The 13,830-nt window shown below is 37.8% G+C and overlaps 1 protein-coding gene across 1 annotated transcript in view; it reads right to left on the bottom strand.

Annotated features, from left to right (window-relative positions):
- The window catches only part of GSAP (gamma-secretase activating protein), a 422,579-nt gene that overhangs the window by 166,102 nt on the left and 242,647 nt on the right, over positions 1-13,830 (bottom strand). The gene's annotated exons all lie outside the window — the stretch shown is intronic.

Raw genomic sequence — 13,830 nt, 5'->3', positions numbered from 1 at the left:
TTTACCATAATGTGTCTAATAGCTAAGAGAAATCACAGACAAACATAATGTAGAAAACTTCTTTCTCAGCTTATCCAATGCCTCTGGAATAAAACAGTTAATAGACTATGCCAAAAAAATACTTTTTAGGCTTCCCTGATACATTCATTTTTTTTATGCTGGTGAGGGTCCATCACATGTGGGAATTCCCCTCCTGACCACTAGTAGTCAAAGGACACTCCATACCGAAAGGGACATAAAACCCAAGATCTTTCTTTCATGATTTAAATAGAACATGCCCTTTTAAACAACTTTCCACTTTACTAATATTATCCCATTTTCTTCACTTTCTTGGTATCCTTTGTTGAAAATCAGGAAGGTAAGTTCAGGAGTGTGCATGTGTCTCCAGCAATACAGGTGGCCCTCGTTTTGCGCCATTTCAGAATAACGTCCTTTTTTCCCAGTCATGTGACTGCTATTGAAAATCACTGAGAAGCAGTACATTGAGAAAATAAAGAGCAGGCCAGTAGGTGGAGCTGTCCGCTTGTGTTGCAGCGAAGATATGCAAGCCAAGCAGGCTGAAATTAATCAGTGTAACCAGACCTGAGCTATCAAGCAGCTTTCAAAGGAACAAGATCAAGCAGCCACTTCCCTTTTATCTTCCTGCCCAGTTGCTTGAAGGTCAGGGTGCCTATAAATCAGTCCAGACTGGAATGCATAGAATAGCTGCAGACCCAATATTATCTAACATGCTAACAATGCAGAGAACTGTTTGCACAAAAATGCAAGTAAAAAAATGTTTTTGTTCATTAAACTTAGTTTGATGATACATTCTGTGTTGTGTGATTATTTTATTAGGTTTATAATGCTGTTTAGCATTTCAAGTCTTCATTTCAAAGCTTTAAAAATAAAGTATTAGGTGTTACTTATGTCAATTTTGAGAGGGGCCTGGAACCTAACTCCCTCACTTCCCACTGACTTACATTATAAACTGGGTTTCAATTTACAACGGTTTCTATTTACAACCATTCCTTCTGGAACCTAACCCCAGCGTAAACTGAGGGCTACCTGTATATGGCAGCCGTTTTGCAACAATGTTATACATTAGCAAGAGCACTAGATGGCAGGAACACGTTTTGTCATTTAGTGCTACAAATGTGCTTGCTACCTTTCTAGATATAATCAACAAAGAATTGTATGAGAAAAAAACAAATGTGATAATAGGAGTAAATTAGTTGTTTCACGACTAACAATGGTTTAACAATTAGCTGTGTTTAGTATCTGAATTCAGGCTACAGACCTGTCAGCTGGTTGGTACGGGTAGGCAATTTTTTTTTTAGAGGATTACTATTATTAAAGAGACTCCAGTGACGAGCAGCTCTAACAAACTTGAAGATGTGGGACTGAAAAATATAAAACTCTTGGTTTTGTGGAAGGAACTGGAAAGAGAGAAGGTCTGTTATCCATTATATAAGCTAATTGACTGGATTTAATGCTGCATATAAGAGATTAAAGGGACACAGAACCCAAATTTTTCTTTCATGATTCAGATAGAGCATGACATTTTACGCAACTTTCTAATTTACTCCTATTATCAATTTTTCTTTGTTCTCTTGCTATCTTTATTTAAAAAGCAGGAATGTGATGCATAGGAGCCGGACCATTTTTGGTTGAGAACCTGGGTTATGCTTGCTTATTGGTGGGTAAATGTCAGCCTCCAATAAGCAAGCGTTAGCCATGGTGCTGAACCTAAAATGGGCTGGCTGCCAAGATTTAGATTCATGATTTTCAAATAAAGATAGCACGAGAATGAAGAAAAATTGATAATTCGAGTAAATTAGAAAGTTGCTTAAAATTGCATGGTCTATCTGAATCATGAAAAAAAAATTGGGTTCAGTGTCTGTTCAGTTTAAACTACCAATTTGTCTTCCTTGCTTATTTAGTAAAGCTTCTCAAGACTGTTGTTGTTCAGTGTTTCCTTTCCCGCATTCTGAGTTCCACACACCCTAACCCCCCTCACATTAGCAATCCTCTTATGAAATGAGATGGAAAGAGACTAAGTTTGACCCATAAACCTTTTTCTAAACCCTTCTGCAAGAACTCAACAACACTAGGAATTCTAAAAGAATTACAACTGTATACTTCGCAAGCACACTAGGAGAAAAACAAAATGTATGCTTACCAGATAAATTCCTTTCTTTCCTGGCAGGGAGTCCACAACTTCATTCCTTACTGTAGGGAAATACAACGCCTGGCCACCAGAAGAAGGCAAAAAGACACCCCAGCCAAATACTTAAATATCCCTCCCACTTCCCCTATCCTCCCAGTCATTCGGCCGAGGAAACAAGGAAAAGAAGGAGGCAGAAGAAAGTATAAAAAGGGAGCCGCCCAAACAAAATATCTTAAGGGCGGGGATCGTGGACTATCCCTGCCAGGAAAGAAAGGAATTTATCTGGTAAGCATAAATTTTGTTTTCTTTCCATAAAGCAGGGAGAGTCCACAACTTCATTCCTTACTCTTGGGAAAACCATGCCCAAGCTCCAGATCGCACTGAAAAAATAATGGGAGGGAACAAAAAGGAGGCAGACCCTAATCTGAGGGCACCACAGCCTGCAAAATCTTTCTCCCAAAAGCTCCTTCAGCCGAAGTAAACACATCAAACTTGTAAAATTTAGAAAAAGTATGTAAGGAGGACCAGGTAGCTGCCTTACAAATCTGCTCCATAGAGGCCTCGTTCTTAAAAGCCCATGAAGAAGCTACTGCTCTAGTGGAATGAGTCGTAATCCTCTCAGGAGGCTGTTGTCCCACTGTCTCATAAGCTAGGCGGATGACACTCCTCAACCAGAAAGACAAGGAAGACGTAGTGGCCTTCTGACCCCTATGTTTAATACCAAATGTCAGAGTGCGCATAAAAAGCTCTACCTAATAGTTATAACCATGAATTTAATTCACTTTAAATATACAAACATTTTAAATATTAATAGTTTATTTCTAAATGTATAAATTTCATACAAACACAAAATTATAAAAATATATGTATATTAAATTGCTAAGGTGCACCTTTTAAAACTAATACTTTAAAATCATAACATCCAATTTGTACATTTATTTAAGTTAATATTCAATGTATGTTCAATAAATGTCCAATGAATCCCAAAATTTTAAGGAAAAAGCTTATAGTTGATCTTTTTTTAGAAAATTGTATCCAATGTTGCAGCCTTTTAAGTCCGTTTTTAAGCTGAAACAGTATCCTTTCAATTGGTTATAATAATACTAGTACAGTGTCTCTCCAATTCATACGCTTATTAGGGAGATTGCAAATGAAGTACGTAAGCCCCAAAAAACCTTTTATACACTCACCAGAATTCGAAAGTTTATTTTATCTTTCCCCGACCGTGCCTTTTACCTTTACAAGCAGTTGTTCGGCGTCTCCGAAATCGGCCGTTAGCTCAGGCCGTGACGTGTATTCTCACACGTGTCCAATGTGTTTAGCCAATGGCTCGGTCGAGTTACAGGTGGAGAATGTTAGGCTGCGGGTTACCTTAAGTATGAATGTACCCGTTTCAAAGGGGTCTTGGTGTCCTCAATGCTGTTCCTCAATGTGGCTCCTTTGCTGTAGCAATCTCCCCAATATTGCTTTAGCCGTAAAAAAACGGCAGATAGGTGAATGTCAATAAGGTCCAATCAGATCATTCGAGCTGGCCAGCTTAGCAAGTTTGTTCATCTATGCGTTTCAGCTCGTAAGCTTTTTTCAAGATGAACCTGCACCTGCCCAGCATACTTTTATACACCTTTTCTTAAAGGCACAGTTGAATTCAATTCAGATTTCTGTATTATATCCATTTTTTCAGTTAGTTTCAAATGTTATTCGCTTTGGGATTCTGTTTGACTTTATACTTTGATACAGTCTTCATTTGGGATATTTGTAATAAAAATTCTTAAAACTTATACATTTTAATAATATATTGCAAACTAATTTCATTATATCGTTTCATACCTTATTTAATTTGGGTCATAACCCATGAGAACCACCTTTTATTAGAAAACCTAAATATTAGCTAGGGGTATTTATTCTATCATATTTTCATAATCATCAGTCATAAAAATAAGGATTATTTTCAAAGTTAAATTTATAAATATTTCCTTTGAACCTTTAAACCATTTTATGAAATTTTAAAAATTTTTAACCATAAAATAATGATAGATGTATATATTTTCATGAAAATAGGTTTCTTAAAAAATTATTATTGTTCACAACTTCCTAAAAATTAATGAATTAAAAATGATAATGGATTAAAAATTTGTTCAAAAAAACTCTCTAGACTCTCTAAATATTAGGTAAAGTTGATATAAATATAAAAGAGAAAATGTGAATATATCATCACATTTTCCAATCTAAGAATGCATTTAAAAACATATACTAAGTCAACATTTAATTTGTGGATTCTATGGGGTTTATAAATGGGTAGTTTTTTGGGGGTAGAAAAGTGCAACAATTACAAAAATTATTCTTAACAATTTTATTATAAAATCCCTATAAATAGATTAATTTTTACATAAAATTCTTGTTAAATAAACTTCCCTAAAAAATACTACATATAAATATAAAATTAATTAAAAATAATTTATATAAAGGATTAAGATCTAGCTCTGCATTTAATCCTAGGGGAGTTAATGTTTTAAAGTTAAAAATTAGTTCCGCTTCTATTCTTAAAAGTTTTTTGTTTACATCACCCCCTCTCCAGTCTGGTTTAATCTTCCTTAAGCCCCAATATTTTAAACCTTTTGGATTCTGATCATGTTTTTCTTTAAAATGTTTGGACAATAAATGTCCTTCAAATCCATTTTCAATATTTAAGAGGTGCTCCCTAATCCTATCTCTCAACATGCGTGAGGTCTCGCCCAAATATTGCTTTTTGCATGGGCATTCTATTAAGTATACTGTATTTTTATCAGAGCATTTAATAAGATCTCTAATTTTAAAATCTCTTTGTGTTACAGTTGATTTAACAATAGTCTTTTTACTGCTAAATTTACATGCCTTACATGATATGCAAGGGAAATACCCCTCTATTTTATTCCCTTTTAGATCCACATCTATAGATTCCATCTTTCTAGGTTTAAAAGTGCTTGGTGCTAGCATATTTTTTAAATTTCTCGCTTTCCTGAAAAAGGGATCCCTCAACAATAAATGCCAGTGTTTATTTAAAACCTCTCTTAATTTATTATGATTGATGTTAAAATCTGTAATAAAAGTTATATCTAAAACTTCATTATTGCACTTCATTAATTTTTAGGAAGTTGTGAACAATAATAATTTTTTAAGAAACCTATTTTCATGAAAATATATACACCTATCATTATTTTATGGTTAACATTTTTTAAAATTTCAGAAAATTAAAGGTTCAAAGGAAATATTTATAAATTTAACTTTGAAAATAATCCTTATTTTTATGACTGGTGATTATGAAAATATGATAGAATAGATACCCCCTAGCTAATATTTAGTTTTTCTAATAAATGGTGGTTCTCATGGGTTATGACCCAAATTAAATAAGGTATGAAACGATATAATGAAATTAATTTGCAATATATTATTAAAATGTATAAGTTTTAAGAATTTTTATTACAAAGCTGCAACATTGGATACAATTTTCTAAAAAAGATCAACTATAAGCTTTTTCCTTAATATTTTGGGATTTAATTAAATATACATATATTTTTATAATTTTGTGTTTGTATGAAATTTATACATTTAGAAATAAACTAATATTTTAAATTTTAGTATATTTAAAGTGAATTAAATTCATGGTCATAACTATTAGGTAGAGCTTTTTATGCGCACTCTGACATTTGGTATTTAACATTTTTTCAGTGTGAACATTGGGAAAATCACACTTTGTGAGTTGCAAAAACTACCTATTTGGGGTATTCTATTTGTGACCCCTATGTTTACCTGCATAGATGACAAATAAAGATGAAGATTGTCTGAACTCCTTAGTAACCTGAAGATAAAACTTCAAGGCACGAACCACATCTAGATTGTGAAGCAAACGTTCCTTCACCGAGGAAGGATTGAGACACAAGGAAGGAACAACAATCTCTTGATTAATGTTCCAATCTGTCACCACCTTAGGAAGGAAACCTAACTTAGTATGTAAAAACCGCCTTATCGGTGTGAAAAACAAGGTAAGGGGGATCACACTGCAAGGCAGAAATCTCAGAGACCTTGCGAGCAGAGGCAACAGCCAAAAGACACAGAACCTTCCAGGATAACAGTTTAATGTCAACAGTATGCATTGGCTCAAACGGAGCCTGCTGCAACACACGAAGAACAAGGTTTAGACTCCAAGGCGGAGCCACCCTAAACACAGGCAGATCCTAGTCAGAGCCTTAAAGGACTGCACATCCGGAAGCTCAGCTAATCTCTTGTGCAGCAACACCGACAGGGACGATAGCTGTCCCTTCAGGGAACTAGCAGCTAGACCCTTCTCCAGTCCATCCCGGAGAAAGGATAAAATTCTGGCAACCTTAAGCCAAGAAAAAACACGCTCTTCACACCAGTGCATATAAGTCCGCCACACCTTATGGTATAAAAGTGTCAATAACACGCTCAGAGAATCCTCTCTTGGCTAAGACTAAGCATTCAATATCCGCGCAGTCAGCCTCAGAGAATCCAGATTTTGATGTAGGAAGGGACCCTGTAGTAGCAGGTCCCTGCGACAGGGTAAATTCCATAGAGGAGATGAGGACATCCCCACCAGATCCGCGAACCAAGTCCTTCGCGGCCAGGATGAAGCAATTAGAATCACCGGTGCTTGCTCATGCTGGATCCGAGCCACCACAGAAGGGAAAAAAAAAGGTAATGGAGGAAATAGATATATGAAAAGAAGTCCAATGGCACTACTAATATATGTTGCGAACCCTTTAAAACCCTAGAGTAAAGTAAGAGCAGGTAATTTATTATATAGGGTGTAGGTGCTGTGTGTATTATTGAAAGCTGCACAAGTAAAAGAGAGGAAAGAAACCTACTCTTAAAAAGAATAGACATATAGCACTCTGGGTTCTGAGAATATCCTACAGCTGTATTAGCTGGTTAATAATTAACAGCTTACACAATAACTAAACTTGTGGGAAAAATAAACTAAAACTTAACTTTTATTAAGTTATAAATAAAATAGGAAAGTATGTATAAAAACACACTTAGGAACCTAACGTAGTATAGTAAGCGTATTATGACGAGTAAAACTTATAAGTTAATCCACTAATAGGTTTTGAAACTTTCTCAGTTCTTCCCAGCATAGGTAATATATAGCTGGTTATTATACCTCTGAGTGGCTAGTGGTAGGTAACAGTGAGTAACAAGGTATCTAGCTATAACTCTTGTTTGAACGTTTAACATATAATATTCATAGGAAAAATATTAATATAGGCCATAGAAATACTGAGGTTACAACTTGGGTAAAGGATTATGTCAAGTATTTAAATACAAGATCGTACGTCACTTAATGTATTGGGCAGTACCTTTTAAATGAGCGAAAAAGACTGGCCATGTGAATGTTACAATTTAATTTGTACAAGATCTTGAATATTAACTCGGATTGATTGACAATATTACCCCTGAGAGTATCGCAATAAGCTGATACGCAAGAGGCGTGATAATATACACTTTAATGGTGTTAAACCAAGTAGGTAGAATAACCCCTTATGGTATCTTTTAATTGATTGACTCCATATGGCTATAGTAAGTTGATAAAGTAAGTAATAATAGTTATAGCTTAAATCATTCAGAGTACCAGTAATATCAACAAGCCCAGAGGAATTGTAATTATATAAGTAACTGAGTCGCTACATAGCTAGTAAGTATACTACAGTAAATTAGGTTAGCCTAAGATAAACTAAAAACACAGGAGCTCCTAAGACTCCTCACCAGTTCCCTAGCGTCCCTGATATATTTTGCCATGAACCAGCTTTTTCAAAGTGTGATCGTGCCGCCGGGTTGTCGACTTTTTATAGCTTATTCGGTTGCCCACAAATGTGACGTCATCTAGCAGGGAATCCCTTGGATATCTCTGCTATCTTCCTCGATGCAATGTTATAATGATCGCTAGGAGGTTTATAAATTGAATGGGAATTTATTAGCAACAAGTTTGTGAAGCTTATATCTCTGATTTAGAAGAAGTTGGCCTGACAAATATTGTATGAGAATGTATTACCAACTGTAATGTCAAATAAATGTCCAACTTTGTTACTGCTTTATAGTTATTTGAGGCCATTAAGGTGTATATTATCACGCCTCTAGCATATTAGCTTATTGCGATACTCTCAGGGGTAACATTGTCAACCAATCTGAGCTATAAATTAAATTGTAACATTCACACGGCCAGCCTTTTTAACTAATTTAAAAAGTTACAGCCCAATCCATTAAGTGACATACAATCTTGTATTTAAATACTTAATATAATCCTTTACCCAAGTTGTAACCTCAGTATTTCTATGACCTATATTGATAATTTTACTAAGAATATTATATTATATGATAAAAGACGTTCAAACAAGAGCTATAGCTAGGTATCTTGTTACTCACTGTTACCTACCACTAGCCACTCAGAGGTAAAATAGATACGAGTCTGAACCTCCAGCGAACTGCTAGAGCATCTATTAGTTCTGCCAGAGGATCCCTCAAACTCGACCCATACCTGGGTAGTTTGGCATTTAGATGGGAGGCCATAAGGTCTATCTCCGGCATCCCCCATATGGAGCATATCTCTGCAAATACTTTAGGGTGGAGAGACCATTCCCCCAGGTGAAAAAAAGATTGGCTGCTGAGGAAGTCTGCTTCCCAGTTGTCTACACCCAGAATGTGGCTCACTGACAGCATACATTTGTGGGTCTCTGCCCAATCCAGGATCTGAGAAAACTATCTCATCGCTAAGGAACTCCTCATTCCTCCCTGATGGTTGATGTAGACTACCAAAGTTATACTGCCCGATTGGAATCTGATAAACTGTGACAAACCCAGAAGGGGGTAAGCCTTCAGGGCATTGAATATTGCCAGAAGTTGCAAGATATTGATCGGCAACGTGGACTCCTCCTGAGTCCACAGACCATGTGCCTTCCTGGCACCCCAAATGGCTCCCCAGCCCGATAGACTTGCGTCCGTAGTCACAATCTCCCAGGACGGTCTCAAGAAGCCCGTGCCTTGAGACAGGTGATCTTGACAGAGCCACCAAGAGAGCGAATCTCTCGACAGATTGTCCAGTATTATCTGTTGGGACAGGTCTGAATGGTCACCGTTCCATTGTCTCAGCATGCATAGTTGTAAGGGTCTGAGATGGAATCTGGCAAAGGGAATGAGGTCCATACAAGACACCATGAGGCAAATCACCTCCATACACTGGGCCACCGAAGGACTTAGGGAGGCCTGGAGGACAAGGCAAGCTGATTTATCTTGCAATGTCTCTGATCCGTTAGAAAGATCTTCATGGATACTGTGTCTATAAGTGTATCCGGGAAATTCACCTTGTGGAGTAAGAACTCTTTTCCAAGTTTATCTTCCATCCATGTGACCAAAGAAGACTTAGAAGGAATTCCAAGTGCTCTCTTGCTAGATGAAAAGATAAAAATAAATGTGAAATATAATAATGCTAAAAAGTTCAATTAGAAATGGAAGGATATATCCGTTCCTGGAGGAAATTTCTCTGGGACCTGAAACTTCAGTTAGTCCTCACATGGAATGAGAGAAAACACAAAAATATAGTGTAACTCTGTAAACCCAATGGATAAAATGTTGAAATAGGACAAATGGTTACTCACATTTGTTGGAACTCATACAAGCTCTATATGATGCGCACACCTACTTATACTGGTAGGTTAACAGTATCCCACAACAAAATAGTTAAAAAGGAATAGTTATTAAAATCTTTAAAAACATCACAAATGCTAAGTGTACACAATAGATTAAAGGGATCCAACAGGAAAACAGTCAGTTATCACTGTCCAGAGTTAATCGCAATATCCTAGACCGGTTAGGTGTCACTCCGTCCTTAGAGTCACTTGCACGTTTTGACGTGATGGTAGGAGAAAGTTCCAATGTAGTGCGCATGCCAAAATCGTCCTTCATACAGCAAATTTTGATTAAACCCGAAGATTGAGAAAAATTATTCCGCCATGATTGATTAGGGTAAGTGCAAATCATTAACTTGCAACCTGAACCAACCATTAGCAACTTGATACATAGTTGATAATATATGGAAACAAATGTTAAGGGAAAATCATAGACTATGTGTCTTGTGATAAAAATTATACATTGTTCCATAACAAACCGGAGGTAATGTCAGTATACCTTATCAATTCATAATGATTATGACGATCGATTATAAAAGACAGTATAAAAACAGAATCTATATAAAAAAAAAAATATTTTTTACACTAAAAATAGTTGTGAATTGTTTGTACATTTATTTTTATAGATGAAAAGATGGTGCCCGTAAGGTGCTACTGCGATATCTCGTGTTCTGGCAATCACCTTCGTAAACAATCTTGAAGCAGTAGTAGTAGTTAAGCCAAATGAAAGTGCTATGAACTGGAAGTATTGGTCCAGAAATGCAAACCGCAAACCTCAGAAATTGAAAATGTTCCCTGTGTATCGGAACGTAAAGGTATGCATCCTTCAGGTCTATGGTAGTCAAACTGTCCTTCCTGAACCACAGGTTCCTTGAAGGATGGGACTCTTAAAAATTTAAGGCACTTCAAGTCCAGAATTGGATGAAAAAATCCCTCCTTCTTGGGAACCACGAACAGGTTTGAATAGAACCCCAGACCTCTTTCTGACGCAGGTACCGGGGCAATTACTCCTAAAGAGACTAGGATGGGACTTGAATCCTATCCGGTATCCCTGAGATATGACCTCGAGAACCCAAGGATCCTGAACATCCTGAAACCAAGCGTCTGAGAAAAGCGACAGTCTGCCCCTACTCGTTCCGATCCCGGATCGGGGGCCACCCCGGCTTGGATGAGGATTGAAATCGTTGGGTGTTGTCCGAACGTAAGGAACGAAAATTCGACGACTGTCGTCCCTTAGGTCTGTTCTTCTTATCCTGTGGCAGGAAGGCTCCTTTCTCTCCGGTAACAGTGGAAATGATGAGTCCAGACCTGGTTTGAATAAGATCTTCCCCTTGAAGGGGTGAGAAAGTAACCTGGATTTATAAGTCATATCCACAGACCAAGACTTAAACCAGAGAGCCCGGCGGGCTAGAACTGCAAAACCTGAAGCTTTTGTGATCAGGCAAATAATTTGCATATTTACAACACAGATAAAGGATTTAGCAATTCTGAATGCCTTAAAGGGACACTGTACCCAAAAATTTTCTTTCGTGATTCAGATTGAGCATGAAATTTTAAGCAACTTTCTAATTTACTCTTATTATCAAATTTTCTTCATTCTCTTGGTATCTTTATTTGAAATGCAAGAATGTAAGTTTAGATGCCGGCCCATTTTTGGTGAACAACCTGGGTTGTCCTTGCTGATTGGTGGATAAATTAATCCACCAATAAAAAAGTGCTGTCCAGACCTGAAACAAAAAAAAAAAAGCTTAGATGCCTTCTTTTTCAAATAATGATAGCAAGAGAACAAAGAAAAATTGATAATAGGAGTAAATTAGAAAGTTGCTTAAAATTGCATGATCTTTCTGAATTACAAAAGAAAAAAATTGGGTTCAGTGTCCCTTTAATTTTCTCCTGAATATCCTCGAGGGGATATTCCACCTCAATAAGTTCAAGCAGAGAGTCGCACCAATAGGTAGCTGCTCCCGCCACTGTGGCTACTGCTGCCGCAGGTTGGAATAAAAATCCTGTGTGTTGGAACATTCTCCTCAGGAAAGTTTCCAACTTCTTGTCCATAGCGAAAAGGCGCCATCCACCTTAGGTATGGAACCCCACAATTTTATTTGAGAGTCAGGGACAGGGAACAATTTCTTAAAAAGTTGCAGAGGAGGAAGAAAAGGAAGTTTTGATTCTTTCCCATTCGTTACTAATAATGTTCGCCATACGAACTGGTACAGGAAAAGTCTGTGGGACCTTCGTAGACCCTGTCTAACTTATGGATCTTAGGTTCCTCAGGTAGCTTAGCCTCTGGAACCTCTAGCGTAGAAAGGACCTCCTTTAGTAAAAACCGCAAATGTTCAATTTTGAATCTAAAGGAGGGTTACTCCACTGGAGGAGACTTAGTAACAGACGTTTCTGACTCAGAGAGTTCACCCTCTGACGCTACAGAGGTTAACTCATCCTCAGATAGCTGAGACATACAGGCTAGATCCGATAGTAATTTAGATAACTAAGTTGGGAGAACTATGTTTAACCTTTCTCTTACGTTTCCCCAGAGATAGGTAGGGCACTCAGTGCAGCAGACACCGCCGATTGTAGCTGAGCGGTAAAGTCTGCTGGAAAAAGGCCCCTTCCAGATGGAGAATTGGCTGTGCCGTGGGGAACTGCATGTGAAGCGGTTTGAGTAGACAGGGCAGAAATCTCTCGGGTCATAAAATCCTGAGAGGTTGATGGCTCAGAGGGACTAATTGCGCTATGGGTATTGGCAGACTTTGCTCCTTTCTTAGACTTTAAAACAGTGCTTAGGCAATTGGAACACAATTAAGCGGGCGGGCAAACCACAGCCTCCTCACAATATAAACAGGTATTATTATTCACTAAAGAAGGAGTGGAACCCTCTAACGTAGTATCAGAGTCCTCCATAGCTTTGGTATGTAATTCCACAGATGGAATAAAAAACGTTACAAAAAACAAGCGTTTTAATATAAACAGAAACCTTTACAATCTCAATGGCACTCACCACCTCCTAGACCCAGACAAATGATCAGTGAAACGCTCTCCTCAGGAGTGCCGTCTGCAGCAGGATCGCAAGAAAGTGAAAGAGGCCACACATGGTCACGTGGTGCGCAAGACAGGACTTCCCCTGCTATGCAAAAATAAGAGTGTTAAGCTAATATGAGCTGTGCAACACTCAAAAACGAAAGTGAAACCTGTCTGTTCCCAAGCCAAAAGCATAGTCTTATGAGCCCAAACCTAATGCAGAACATAAAAATCCCCATAACTGTTCCCGATAATCTCCCTAAAGGAGATATTAACCCTTGATCCTATTGAGGTATAGAGGAGTCACACTGTGAACGTATACAGGAGTCCCTGCTATAACAATAAAGCAGACTTACCCTCTAGGATCCATGCTGTGGTACAGATACAGCCTCTCAAGTGTGACAGCCTTGTAGCGATGCTCTGACAGGGACAGTGATTAAAGGCAAGCAATGAAACTCGTCAACACCGATTGCTCAGGAGTTGTTAGCCAACAGCCTGGATGGTTTCGGAGAAAAAAATTCCCTGCATCTCCAGACTAACTTTCATCAATACTCTCACTGAGAGGTTGACATGATTACTTAAAACTCCAGTCCTCTCTTGAAGGCAACATACCATTACAGGACTATCCGAATCTTCTGACACTTCTCTGCCACCTCCTCTAGTGACAAAAAGGCAAAGAATGACTGGGAGGATAGGAGAAGTGGGAGGGATATTTAAGCCTTTGGCTGGAGTGTCTTCGCCTCCTCCTGGTGGCCAGGTGTTGTATTTCCCAACAGTAAGGAATGAAGTCGTGGACTCTCCTTGCCTTATGGAAAGAAAAGGTTTTCCAAACCGTAAGATAAAAATGCGGGTGACAACAATATGTCAATCAGAAAAACGTCTGAGATAGTACTAAGCGCTCAATCACCAAGACATCAAATTCAGAGTTTTGAAATCATGATACCTGAAAGGACCATGAGAAAGAAAAACATAATTTATGTAAGAACT

Source organism: Bombina bombina, chromosome 6 (assembly GCF_027579735.1).
Source record: "Bombina bombina isolate aBomBom1 chromosome 6, aBomBom1.pri, whole genome shotgun sequence".
NCBI classification, from domain to species: domain Eukaryota; kingdom Metazoa; phylum Chordata; class Amphibia; order Anura; family Bombinatoridae; genus Bombina; species Bombina bombina.
This window is presented reverse-complemented; position numbering and strand designations above follow the sequence as displayed.